Source organism: Giraffa tippelskirchi, chromosome 11 (genome assembly GCF_054371585.1).
Source record: "Giraffa tippelskirchi isolate mGirTip1 chromosome 11, T2T-mGirTip1v1.2.pri, whole genome shotgun sequence".
NCBI lineage: Eukaryota > Metazoa > Chordata > Mammalia > Artiodactyla > Giraffidae > Giraffa > Giraffa tippelskirchi.
Genome location: NC_137285.1, coordinates 126,775,275 through 126,788,474, shown reverse-complemented (window position 1 = coordinate 126,788,474; position 13,200 = coordinate 126,775,275). Strand labels below are relative to the sequence as shown.

The 13,200-nt window shown below is 38.3% G+C and overlaps 1 protein-coding gene and 1 long non-coding RNA gene across 6 annotated transcripts in view; one reads left to right on the top strand and one right to left on the bottom strand.

Moving 5' to 3' along the window:
• UVRAG (UV radiation resistance associated) overlaps positions 1 to 13,200 on the bottom strand; it is a 311,614-nt gene that overhangs the window by 5,973 nt on the left and 292,441 nt on the right. The window lies entirely within an intron of this gene.
• The window catches only part of LOC145526758 (uncharacterized), a 49,018-nt gene that overhangs the window by 33,685 nt on the left and 2,133 nt on the right, over positions 1 to 13,200 (top strand). Inside the window, exon 5 of the long non-coding RNA XR_014069153.1 lies at positions 7,646 to 7,732. This is a non-coding gene — a long non-coding RNA (uncharacterized LOC145526758). The remainder of the gene's footprint in view (positions 1 to 7,645; positions 7,733 to 13,200) is intronic.

Genomic DNA, 13,200 nt, shown 5'->3' with positions numbered 1-13,200 from the left:
CTGATATGCCAGATATCAAGCTAAATGCCATTATACACAGGCCTTCCCATTTAACCCACCCAACTATAGCTAAGCTCTGGGGTGTTACTCTTTTTTTTTAATTTAATTTTTTATTTTATATTGGAATATAGTTGACAATGTTGTGTTACTTTCAGGTTACAGCAAAGTGGTTCAGTTGTACATACACATATATCCATTCTTTTTCAGATTCTTTTCCTATATAGGTTATTACAGAATATTGAGTAGAGTTTCCTATGAGGTACAGTAGGTCCTTATTGATGTTTCTCCTATTTTGATGCATGGATTCAAAGGCTTTGCTAGATGGAGACTTTGGCATTTGCTGACATGCTGATTCTGGGATCTTTTCCAGTTTCTCTGAATTTTTATGAGAACTGAGGTAAAGACAGTATCAAATACAATTTAGAAAACCCAAGTAACAATAAAACATTCCCTCTTAAGAATGGTAAGAAGATGAGGTATTAGACAGATAAGGAAGTCTACAGGTCTAATGTTTACCCTAATAATCACACACTGTCTTTTTCCCCCATTTGTAGTATGTGCCACGAAACCTTTCAAAAATTTTTACTAGTCTTTTTTATGATCTTAAAAAGAGTAAGTTGAACAAAAAAGATATATATTTTTTAATTTAAAAAACTTTTTAAAACTTCTTATCTTGGAATATAGTTGATTAACAATGTTGTGATAGTTTCAGGTGTATAGTAAAGTGATTCAGTTATACATATACATGTATCTATTCATTTAACAATTTAAAAAGGTATTTTCTTGATAACTGTGGGCCATCAGTATGAACACGTCTTACTGACTATGACATAGTAAGAGTGACTATAGGCCTTTTGGGGGTGTGTTTCTGAGTCTGAAGTCTGCACTCAGGCTTTTGTATGTCCTCTCTCTCTGTCAGGCTGTTACGTGTGGCCGAGTCAGTTCTTGCCTGAAAGGGCTTCTCCTTTTTTTCACGTTTGTGTCTTATTTGTTGTGTTCTTATAAAGTAGCTGTCTTGAGAACTGTGTGCAAAGCAAGAATAAATAGGATTTGAGAGATGGACCGGCAGATATCCTGGATACAATATGCATAATTATATGAGTTTTGTAACATTAGTTTTGGCTGCTCAGAATTAATTTTTTTATTACTTCCAGGATCTTAGCAATGTTCCAAATTTTTAAGATAGCTGAGTTTAAACAGCTCAAGCATTGAATGACTGTATTAAAATACATACAAACACACATGCATTTTAAATTATTATAATAATTTATTCTCCCTGGACAACTAAAAATATAAACCATATTAAAAACTAAAAATCAGTCAAAAGCCTATTGGCCATCAAATAACCACTATTTGGATATTTTCCTTGTAGACTTTGATTTTATATATGTGTTTAATTTTAAAAAGATACAAAACCAATCAAACAAAAAACAAAATGAAAGTTGTGTTTGCAGTATGTATACATATATATCTATGTATACATACACACAATTCTGTATCCTGTTGTTGCAAGTTATTAAAACCTCTTGGTAAACAATTCTAAGTGGCTATTACATTAAATGAAGTATCAAAAGATACTTAACCATTTCCTTATGTTTATGGATTTAAGGTATTTCCAAAATTTTATATTAAACTGTTGTATTTCTGTATAAAAACACAATGCATAGGTTTTTAATAAAATAATTTTATTTTCATATTTAATAGAAGGCTTCTAGAAGGAATCTTCATTACACGTTTTGGTATTAACTAAATTCTTACCATAAAAAAAAGGAACACTTTACCCCTACTGTTGCCTAAAAAGAGAAAGGTAGCAATTAAAAAGGCAAATGTCCAAAAGCTTTCAAGATTCTTTTTGTCTGATTAGAGTCTAGCTTCCTAATTATTTTATCAAGATGGAAGAAGAAGTTGAAATCCTTAGATTTACTAATTATTAAGACCAATTTTTAAAGGCAATTGACAATTTACTTATTAAATGAAATTATTACATTATTTAAATTGTGATGAGTAACTTATAAATAATTTCTACTCCTGGAAACAACTAAAGTAAACCTGAGTGTTCTGGGGGGAACAGGTGCAGCAGAGAATGTGGCATTTCTTTGCCCACCACTCCAGGCACAGGTCCCTTGTTCTAAGGCACTAGATTTGGGGACATAAAGCCTGAGGTCTAGCAATTGGACAGAGTCCCCAAAGTTCACTGCGCAGTCTCCTTATCACCTGTTTGCTTTGAATGGATGGCTCCTTCCCCTTGGCTTAGGTCCAAACTGGAAACATGACATTTGGGGTTTAACGCTATAATTAAAGGGAATGTATTTAAAAACAACAACCCAAAGATACTGTAATTACAAACTTTCTAGGCCATGGTTTAGTGAAACAGGACATAGACTGAATAACTGAATCATATCAGGGACTGTTGAATAATGATACTCTTTTCTGCTACAAGCACAAAAGGGTATCTTAGGATCCCCGACAACAGCATGTGAGGGAGAAGCCAAGTGGTTCAGAGTTTAGAAGTCAAGGACGACAGTCTGGTTTAAATTTGGCTTCTTTGGATCAAGTCTTCTCTGATGTCTCTAAATTAAGGTCATTAATTTCTTTTTCATTCTGTCTTTATTGCAGTCAGTTATTTTTGTTATCTCTTCAGCTATATCCAGAGCTATCTCGAGATAGTAGCGGTGATGAGAAAGGATGCTCAAACTTCTGGATTGGCAACCATGATTGATCCTGTTATTTGGAGCTATAAATTAAGACTGAATTCACCACGTATTAGTTATATGACTATAGGCAGTCATCTTCTCTCTGCTCTAGTTTTCTTCTTTTTAAAATAGATTTTTGGACTGTGGCAAGAATTAAATAACACATTTCAAACCCTTGGCAGAATGCCTGCCATATATACCGATATGACAGTAGTAGCTGTGATTGTGGTTTCTGTCATTATTATTTGCTTCCCTAGGCTCTGGATTCCAAAAGTATTAGCCTCATTTTACAGAAGAGGTTAAAAAAAAACTTAGTCGCCCAGTTAAGTCTGACTCTTTGCAACCCCATGGATGGTAGCCCAGCTCCTCTGTCCATGGAATTCTCCAGGCAAGACTACTGGAGTGGATAGCCATTCTCTTCTCCAAGAATCTTCCCAACCTAGGGATCAAACCCAGGTCTCCTGCATCACAGGTGGATTCTTTGCCATCTGAGGCCCACAGAAGAGGTAAATGAGACTCAAAGACATTAACATCTGAGACAGAAACACAGTGTAACAGGTAGCAGAGGAAAGACTAGAACCTAGATCTCCTTCCTTCTACTGTTTTCTTCTATACAAAATACTGTTTAAAGGAGGAACAAACTCAGAACTCCTCCCACACACCCACGTCTCCACTCCTACACATCAGGGAGAGCTGCCTGCATGAAGATAAGGAGTCAAGGCAAGTATAAAAGAGTGGGGGAGAAAGTACTAAATCAGAAGGTTTATTCTGCTCGGGGTGAAACTTCATTCCAGCTTTTTCCTGAGGACATGAGGTGGGGAAGGCTTTGAATCTAGTGGAAATGCTCAACTGCCTCTATTTACGTGATCTACCAAATGCTGCAGGTCTATAAGAGCTCCCCAGAATCCTTTGAGCCACATTCTTACTGTCCCCAAACCTCTGATGTGTCATTTTTCTATAAGAATACAGGTTCAGGGAAAGAGAATTTTTATAAGAGGGAGAATTTCTCTGCTTCCCCAAGCTAAATGAGGAGGACTCTGGTTAGCACTCCTATAACCATTATACACATACCCTGCCGTGCAGCTAATCTGGGAGACAGCAGAACCAGCTCACTGGACTCCACTACCCTTGCCCCACCACTCTTGCTCCTTCTTCCTTTTCTGTGGGTTTTACTGCCTGAAGCTATAGCCTCTTTTTACAGAAAAGGGACTGAGAGAGAGGAAAAGAGGTACACAAGCATTGGTCCAAAATGTGTTCCCATTTCCACATCTCCCGTATATAATATTCCAGACCCCCACACGTAGCTCTGCCATTGTGAAATATGTGAGCCTGGTGAAGCAGTGAACCTATGTTTTGTCTCCTGTAAAGTGGGTATATCCATCTAACAGTTGTTGCAGTTAGGATTAAATGGGGTCTACAAGTAAAATTCTTAGTACAATGAGTAGGTACTCCATAAATTATTAATAATAAAACAACAGCAACTGATATTTATGAAGTGGTATGAAGTACTCTATTAACAGCTTTATACATGGTCTCATTTAATCCTCATATCTCTGTGATGTATTAAGAAAATCATACTTATTTTGCAGATGAAGAAACTGAGGCACAGAGGTTAGGTAACCTACCCAAGATCACAAAGAAACTAATTGTGGTTTTCTATTTTTTGGCCACGCTGGCTCTTTGCTGCTTTCTGTGCGAGCTTTCTCTAGTTGCAGGGAGTGGGGGCTGCTCTTCATTTCAGTGAGTGGGTTTCTTATTGCAGTGGCTTCTCTTGTTGTGGAGCACAGGCTCCAGGGCACGTGGGCCCTAGAGTGAGTGGGCTCAGTAGTTTGTGCATGGGCTTAGTTGCTCCACGGCATGTGGGATTTTCCCAGACCATGGGACAAGGGATCGAACCCTTGTCCCCTGCATTGGCAGGTGAATTTCTATCCACCGTGCCACCAGGGAAATCTTACTGTGTTTTAACAGAAGGCGTCTGACTAAATAAATGCTAATTTTCTTCTCTTTCCCAATCCATAGGACTTGCCACCAAAACACTCTCCACTTCTATATGAGGGAGGAGTGAGAATCAGAATAATGTTTTTAGGTCAAGTGGTTTGATAACTTTTCCTTCTCTTCTTGCCTACATTAAGTTTGTGGGGCATTTTTACTTCCTAAGACTTGTTACGCTGTCATAAGAATTCTAATGCACTCTAAGTATCAATTATGAACATACATTCTACCATGAACTGTTATAAATGTGGAGACTCAGTGAAAAATGAAATAAAGAAAAGAATGTAAAGATTTTCCACCTCAAGAGCATTCTTGAAGCTGGGTGAATTTTTAGCTCTTTGAAAAGTTTTTTTCTCTGTTCTCTCCTAGATTCGCTTGTGCTTGTTTTATCTGTCTACAACCAGATCTCACACTGTAAAGTATTAGGAAGGAGTACATTTACAGACTCAAATATGTGTCTTTCCCTCCTACAAAATGTTTCCTCTGAGGAACATTACTAGATCACAGCTGGTCAAAATGCTAAATCTTGATTGTCTGGAACATGGCCAAAATCTACAGCTACAACTCGGTGGAATAAGAATACTTAAAAAGAAGGAAAAAACCCCACACTTTTAAATAACATTTGATCTTCTTCTTTCTCCCCTTGTAGCAAGCTATGACCTCATGGCAGTGAGACCTCTACATGGAGGTGTTTAAGTTGGTTTACAGCCATTAGAAATGTTTGAAGCTCTAGGTACTCCTCTGTGCCAATAGCATGTCAACTGTGCTAAAAAGCAATAATAGTTTCTCACCTTCTTAAAGATTACTGCTTAAATAATGCAGAGCAACGACAGGGCTGCACAGAGTGCCAAAAGCAGGTTGCCAAGGCGAAGCTAAGGTAGAATTACGTCTTTTGGCAGCTGAGAAATTATGACATAAAGTTACTTTAAAAAAAAAACTTCCATAAATTAGGCTACTAACCTTTTTCAAAATCCAGCAAAGGCTGGGATTTATCTTTCTTCTTTTTCTATCTCAGATCAAGTAGAAGCACAGAGCCTCCTTTTGGAAAAGCCAAATTGAACAGCTAGATCTTATCTCCCAGGAGGTCACTGGAGGTTAATAGTTTTAAGCATGTAAACTCTTGGCCACAGGCAAGCAATCTGAAGGCCTCTCACCATTACAGATAAGTGAAAGTGCTTAATCTTTGCCCTGGATGTTAACAAAAACAAGAAACAAAATAAAAATAGAAACAATCTTGGGCCAGAGCACAAGCTAAAATCTGTGCCAATGGTCACTCTTCCCCTGGGCTCAGCTTAGAATTAGAAGGCTTCCTGCCAGAGTCTGACTAAATAAAAACAGAGTTTTAAAAAGGAACAACTCAACAAGGGAGCCTTTGGATTTTATTTAAACGGAGTTCTGATGGAGAGATGAATTTGTGAAAGAGAAAGTTCCACCAGCAAAGGATAAAAAACCAAGCAAGCTGAAGAAATCCTTTTTCCCAGGCTCTGTGATGTGAGGGGCTCTGTGGTCCTGGGCAACAGGGTCCAGCTTGGAAAACAGAGGTCCCAGCACAGGCTATGAACAGAGGCTGAAGGGGTGCCCACAGCCTGGAGCCCACCTGGAGGCCAGCTCAGTTTCAAGGCTGAGTTCCTTGGAGTCAGGGAATAAACAGTGGTCCTCCAGGGAGACAGACGGTCCCATGAGCTGAGAGGTCAACCACTACACCCATCAGCTTTCACTTCTAAGAAATCGTCACACAAATAACGTATTGAAATCACAGGTAAGGCAACATACATTATGAGGACTGTAACACGGGCTGTAGAAACAGAGATGCCAGGAAGGTTACCTGACGAACCCTCAGAGTGTCTAGATAGCACCTGAAATGTGGGAGAGTGATAAGGTGTTTGTGCTGAAAACTAGAAAAAAAAAAATCTACTTTTGCCAGGGAAACCAGAGTAATAGCGATGTCACAGCCCAGTCACAGGAAGAACTTGACCAACTAAAACCTTGGTCAGAATTTATAAAGTAGACTTGCAGAGACAGAGCACTAAAGGAAGTGTTAGACTCCAGAGACCAATGACAGAATCTGTGAAGTTAAGTCTTTGAAAGACACTGCAAAGCTGAACCACCATCTCATTTCTAATACGCTCTGATATGAACCGAACCATGAAAAGAAACAACTTCCGTTGTTTGTTATTTTTAAAGAAAAATGGATAGCTTTGCCACCATATCCAGAGATGCTGAAGGCCTTTGGAAGAAATGCTTGAATGACAGCTGTCACTGAATTGCTGCTTAGAGACTGTGGGACTCCAGGGATAATGTCTTGGGAAACTTCTCTCTTGTAGCCCTCTGTACTACTATAAGAGGTACAGTATAAACAGAACATAGCAACACATTATTTATTCCCTCATTCAAATATATGTTGAGTGTCTACTATACACCAGGCACTGTGCACTAGACTTTGGGGATACCATAGTGGTTGAAAAAAGCCATGGCTCCTGCTTTTGTGGAGCTTATATCAGAGTGGGAGTGGACAGACATTAATGTAAAAATTACACATATAAAATGACCACCACTGACACATGCTGTGCAGGAGCGATCATGGGTTGAGAGAGCTTATAACAGAACTGACCCAGCAAAGGCCAAGATCCGAACGACTAGACTTCTGCACCAGGTGAAGTGTGGGTGGGTAGGTGAGAGCATCCAGGCAAAAGGAATAGGATATGTCAAGACCCTACATCAAGAAAGAGAACAATGTTTGAGGACCCAAAAAGTCATCAAGTGAACAGCAGCCTGGTAGAAGATAAAGCTGAAGAGGAAAACGTGGTCTAGAGTAGACTATGCAGAAACCCAGAGGCCATGTTTAGAATTTTCTCTCAAGTCATTAAAGTGTTTTAGGCTAGGAGTGTGTATGTCTGTCTTGTCTGTCTAGTGGGTTGGGAGAGAAAGAGACACTGATAGATTGATCTGTATTTTGCCAGGTACACTCTGAGTGAAGCTGGAGAACAGACGGGAGGGGGTCTGGAGCGGATGCTGGAGGACCGACCACAGGCCGTACAGTAGTGCAGGTGAGAGATAATGGGGGCTTGGGCCAGAGTGGAAATGTGTAGATACAGACACACAGGCATATTAGGGGAAACCAGCGGAGGCTGCGAAGGTTGGAGTTAAGAGGAAAGGGAGAATCAAATAGCTTCCTGGCCAGTGTGAAAGACTGGATGGACATCCCATTTGCTGAAAGCAGAGCCCTGGAAGACCATGAGGCTTATGATGGTTCTGGTGAAAGACAGGAAAAAAACAACAACATGGGCACAGACAATGTGCTATGAAAATGTCCAGGAGGCGATCTGAATAGAGGTCTGATATCAGAACAGAGATCTGGGCTAAAGATTTATACTTGTGCTTCAATTCAGTGTGGGTGATAATTATCTAGTTGTAGATAAGATCACTGGGCAGGGTGGGTGAATAAAATCAAAGAAAAGAGGGCCGAGGACTGAGCCTTGAGGCGCTCCTGTTTTTCATGATGAGGCAGAAAAAGAGGAGCCTATGAGTGAGATAAGGAGCAGTCAGAGAACTAGAGAAAGGTTATAACGATAGGATTCCTGTTCTGGAACCAAGGATGCTAAATGATCTTTGTATAACACATTTTATTCTTAACATAGCTAGAAGAGAGGCTGTACAGAGTAATGGTTAAAGGAGAGGCCCTAAAACTGTTCTTCTGGGATCAAATCTTAGCTCCTCCACTTGATGGCTGTGTTACGTTTAAATTATTTAAACCTCTCTGTGCCTCAGTTTCATCTGTAAAATGACAGAGGATAAATGGGCCCTAGTTCACTCAATTGTTGTGAGGATTAAATGAGTTAACTAAATAATACATTCAAAATGCTTTGGGAGGATACCTGGTTTGCAATAACAGTCATTTGATATTATCTATAATGATGTTACCTCTTCTTATATATACAGTTATCCCTAGCAGAAGGATTATTGAACAAGCATCATATAAAATGACCTTTAACATCTCCAGAGTTGAAACGCAGCTTAAACTCAAAGATCACATGAAGCAGCCAGTGGTACTTTCTAACTCTGCAAAGCCCTGTCAGCCTTCTTGAAACTTACTACAGTGTGTTAGATCTAGAAAGATATTTATCTGCTGATACATGCTAAAGGATTCCTCCTGAGAAACAAGACTTCCTGGAACAGGGCACCTCCCCTCCATTCACGAAGGTATAACCATCTTCCCAAAGCCCAGTTCAAGTCTTGCCTCATTTGTTAAAGCTTTCTTCAACCATATGCCAATTTAAAATGACTCTCTGAACTCCCTGATCAATACTTGTAATTATACCATCCAATTGATGCTTAGTATGATCACTTGTATTTCAACACGTATTTCAGTAGACAGTACTGAAATCCACATTCACTGCCTGGCGATCTGCTAGGCACCGGGAATAAAGAGGCTCATAAAATAAAGTTTCTATCATTAGAGTTTCCACTCTAGCAGAGAAGACAGCGAGTTGGCCAATCACCAGAACACCACAGTGCTCTGAACACAATACACGTTTTGTATGATGGAGGAGGGAGCCAGCAGTCACCTAGAGGACTCAGCAGAGGTGACTATCTTTGACTGGACTTTGAAAGATAAGGTAGAGTCAGTCAGTCAGGCTGTGTGTGTATGTATATTAAGGTGCAGAGGGAGTAAGAAATGAAGGAAAGAATATTTAAATCAGAATAAAATACAGTATGTGTACAGTCCAACTGTGGAGCCAAGTCTTGTAAACAGTGTATGGAAGGGACCTGGCCTTCTATTTTTTGAAACCCACTCCTCCACTTCCCAATCTAAGGAAGTACAGAGCACTCAGTAGACACTAAGTGAATATATTTGTTTTATGAATAAGTGGATTTGATTAACTGTACCCAAAAGGAATAATTTGTTGTTGTTTTTGGGCAATGTGTTGAGAAACACTCAGTTAATGTGAAAGAAAAAAAAAGAAGCAAAAAGAGAGCACTACATGGTTACTTATGAAGAACAAAACTTTCTAAAGATACACTTATAGTAAGTCTAATTGATGAAATATTATGCAGCCACTAAAATGATGTAAAAATTTGGTAATGTCATTGGTAAAAGGCTTAAGATATGACAGACAAAAACAGTGCATACATCTGCAAGGACTGTGCTTCAACACTGCAGCTACACGTTACCAGGTACCTGCATGGTGGCTAGCTGGACTTGAGATGTGCTATGAATGTACAATACACACTGGATTTAGATGGTCTGGAATAAAAATGGAGTGTAAAATACTAATAATTAAAAATACTGATTACACACCAATAAGTTAGTATTTTAGAATTACAGGAACACTACTATTAAAATTAGTTTGCCTATTCCTTTTTACCTTTTTTCAATGTGGCAGCCAGAAAATGTTTAAGTTTCTACATATGTAGCTCAGACTATATTTCAGTGCTGATATAGATGATATGATCTCAACTGTTTAAGAAACACACAGAAAACTAACTTAACAGTGGTTTCCCTCCATGGATTGTAGGGCTATTGTTTTCCCTTCATCTGTGTATTTTTACATTTTCCAAATTTTATTCATTGATAATCAAAAAGAACGATGAGAGAGAAACAAGGCACAAATAAAAACAGAAAAAAAAAAAATCCCAATTTGGTTCAAAGACTTGGCTGCTGGAGGGTGAGAAAAGCAGCCCGGGGATACCCAAATGACTTTCTCACTGATGGAGGGTTAGCACACAAAGGATGCTGGCCAGCTGTTCTCCATCCTGACTGGAGACAGAGAAAAGCGGAAATGGGTGTTAACCGCAGAAGGGGGCCTGTAAGTTAAATATAGGGAAGAATTTCCTGAAGTGAGGGTGTTTAAATTCTGGAATGAGTTACAGAAGAAGCCTGGTCCCCCAAGGTCTTTTAAAATACTACAGATACCCATATGCCTTGTGTATTCCTGTCTAGAGGCAATGAGATAACTTGTCAAAGTTCTGTCTGAAATAGTTGTCTTGAGAGTAAATAACTCCAATAAAACTTTCTTTTTCATTTATTTTTGACCAGCCTTCACTTTTCACATTAAGGATGCCAGCCAGTAAGGAGTACTTTGAAAGGCACGCCCCACTGATATGGCTACCTTAAGTAGTACCCTTGAGACTTCAAAGACAATGTCATTTGATCTAAATTTAAAAACCAGAGTCAGTGAGAGGACATGGTTGTTAAGTCCCTCAGGTCACCTGCCAGAGACTAGTTCTGAATTCAGCATGAGCAAATGATGGAGGGAAGGAGAGAAGATAGATCTGCTTTTAAAAAATAAGGCTTAAAAAAATGTTAATACAGGATAGGGTCTCATTTTTACAAGTGGATGGTTTGGCTTAAAAGCTGAACTATTATATCACTACCCTCTGGTTTTAAAGAAAGATGGGTTCCAAAATTTTCATTATCGTCAACTGACTGAAAAAGCCCTTTTTCTTAAAATGTGTCAAAGTTCTTACTTTCTTAATCATTTGTTCATTTAAAAAACTGTTGAATTTGATTCTATTTATAAAAAAGAACAGAGAACTAGATCAGAAACAGGTCAGCAGAAACACTATCTAGAGATTTTACCAATGAAGTGATACGACCTTACATAAAGCCACTAGTTGCTTCTCCCAAAATCACATCATTAAATGCTGGAAGGAATCAGAAGTATTCCAGGAAGCTGCAGAGTAGCCAAGGATACGTCTCCTTAGTATTCCAGCATAACTAAGGTCACGGAAATTGAGGCAGCCTCAATAAAAATGGTATGCCTGGTCCTAAAACATCAAGTAAGTAAGTCAGTGCAAGGTTGAGCACCATCACTGTAGAATGCTGTCCACTGAAGCCGGGGCTCAGGCTGTGAGTCCCACGTGACAATGAGACTGAACAATGCATGACGGTATTTTTGTAAGTCTTGTTCTTCAAAATATTTAATTTGTCTTATCTACTCATTCAGATTATAAACTAAACAACTGTCAACTAAGCAAAAGCAGGGCAAATCTCACACTTTTGAATTTTCTTCGTCTTTTGAATAGTGCTGTATGCAGAGGAGACCCTTAATGAATTGTTAAATGTATGAATAATACTTATAATTTTTGTGTAGTCCTTTTTAGTTTATAAACCACTTGGACAGACATTATCTCATTTGTTCCATATAATGATGCTTGGGAAGTAGGGCTGCTGCCATTAACTCCACTGAAAAAACTGATACTCAAATAATTTACGAAAATTAAATGACAGAGCTGAAGTTGGAGCCTACATTTTCTGATTCCCAAATCCAGTGCTCCTTTCACTGTATTGTGAAGCTTTATAGTCAGTAAAAATTGAACTTAGAATAAAACATTTCATGTATAAAGCCGGACAGATGGTTCTGAAATCCTGCTTTTATCATGTCTTTTTCTGAAAGAAAGAAAATGAAATTTAAGGAAGGCAAACACTGTGGACAAACATATGTTTTAAACCAACTCATGTGTTTCCCTTAGCTTTCTTGTTTCTTAACCAATGGAGTTGAAACATATCATTTTTGTTTCTTTTAGTCTTAAAGTTTTAAATTCTAACAAAGTTTTATGACTCTTATGAGTTTCCTATCTCTCTGAGGTAAGTGGGGAAAAATAAGCAACAAAGAATGTCTTCCTGTCTGATTTTGCAGTATATTTTTCTAGTACTCTGGATTTGACTTTAATGGGTTTCCCTGGGGAAGGTAATAATAGGTGTTAGAAATTCAGTGGCAGAGAGAGAGAGGAGGGCTGGGGAAGGGCAGAGAAGGAAAAGAATGACCACTAACTAATAAGAGGCACCCTGGTATGACAAAAAGAACATCCAACTAGGAGTCAGATAACCTGTATTTCTGGCCCCAGTTCCATCACTTATTATCATGTGATCTTGGCAAGCCACTTCATATTCCTAAGTATTCTGATATGTAAGATAGTGATCATCATCCTTGCCCTGCCTCCTTCACAGAGTTGTTATAAGCTTAAATAAAAACATAGTAAATTCTACAAAGAAGAAACTTTCATTTTACATAACTTCTAACTATAGCTGAGAGTTAACCTAAGAAAATAAGTAAACCAAAAAAGTAAGCAGGCAACTAGAATTGTGGGGTACTTTTCTCTAAGGCTTCAGAGAAAGGTTGTATTAAGTACTTGGGGAAAAGTAGAATGGAGATGGTGACTATTCTGTATCACTAATGTACAAAGAAGCATGAGCCATTATTACAAAATGTGATCAAGAACCATGTTCTACACCTATTTGTAAAGAGATGACTGTAGATTTTTTTGTGACTGTAGATTTTAAAGGAAAAATAAAATACCTATAATAAAGGATGGATTTAATTTTTAAAAGAGACAAATATGATTTCATTTACCCATGATATAGTTATAATAATACTTACCATTTGTTACTATTATGTGCCAGGAAGTATGCTAAGTATTTATGTATTTAATCTTTATATCAACTTTATCAGGAAGGCACTATAATCTCCATTTTACAGATACTTTTAAGCAGAGAGTTTAAACTTGCCTGAAG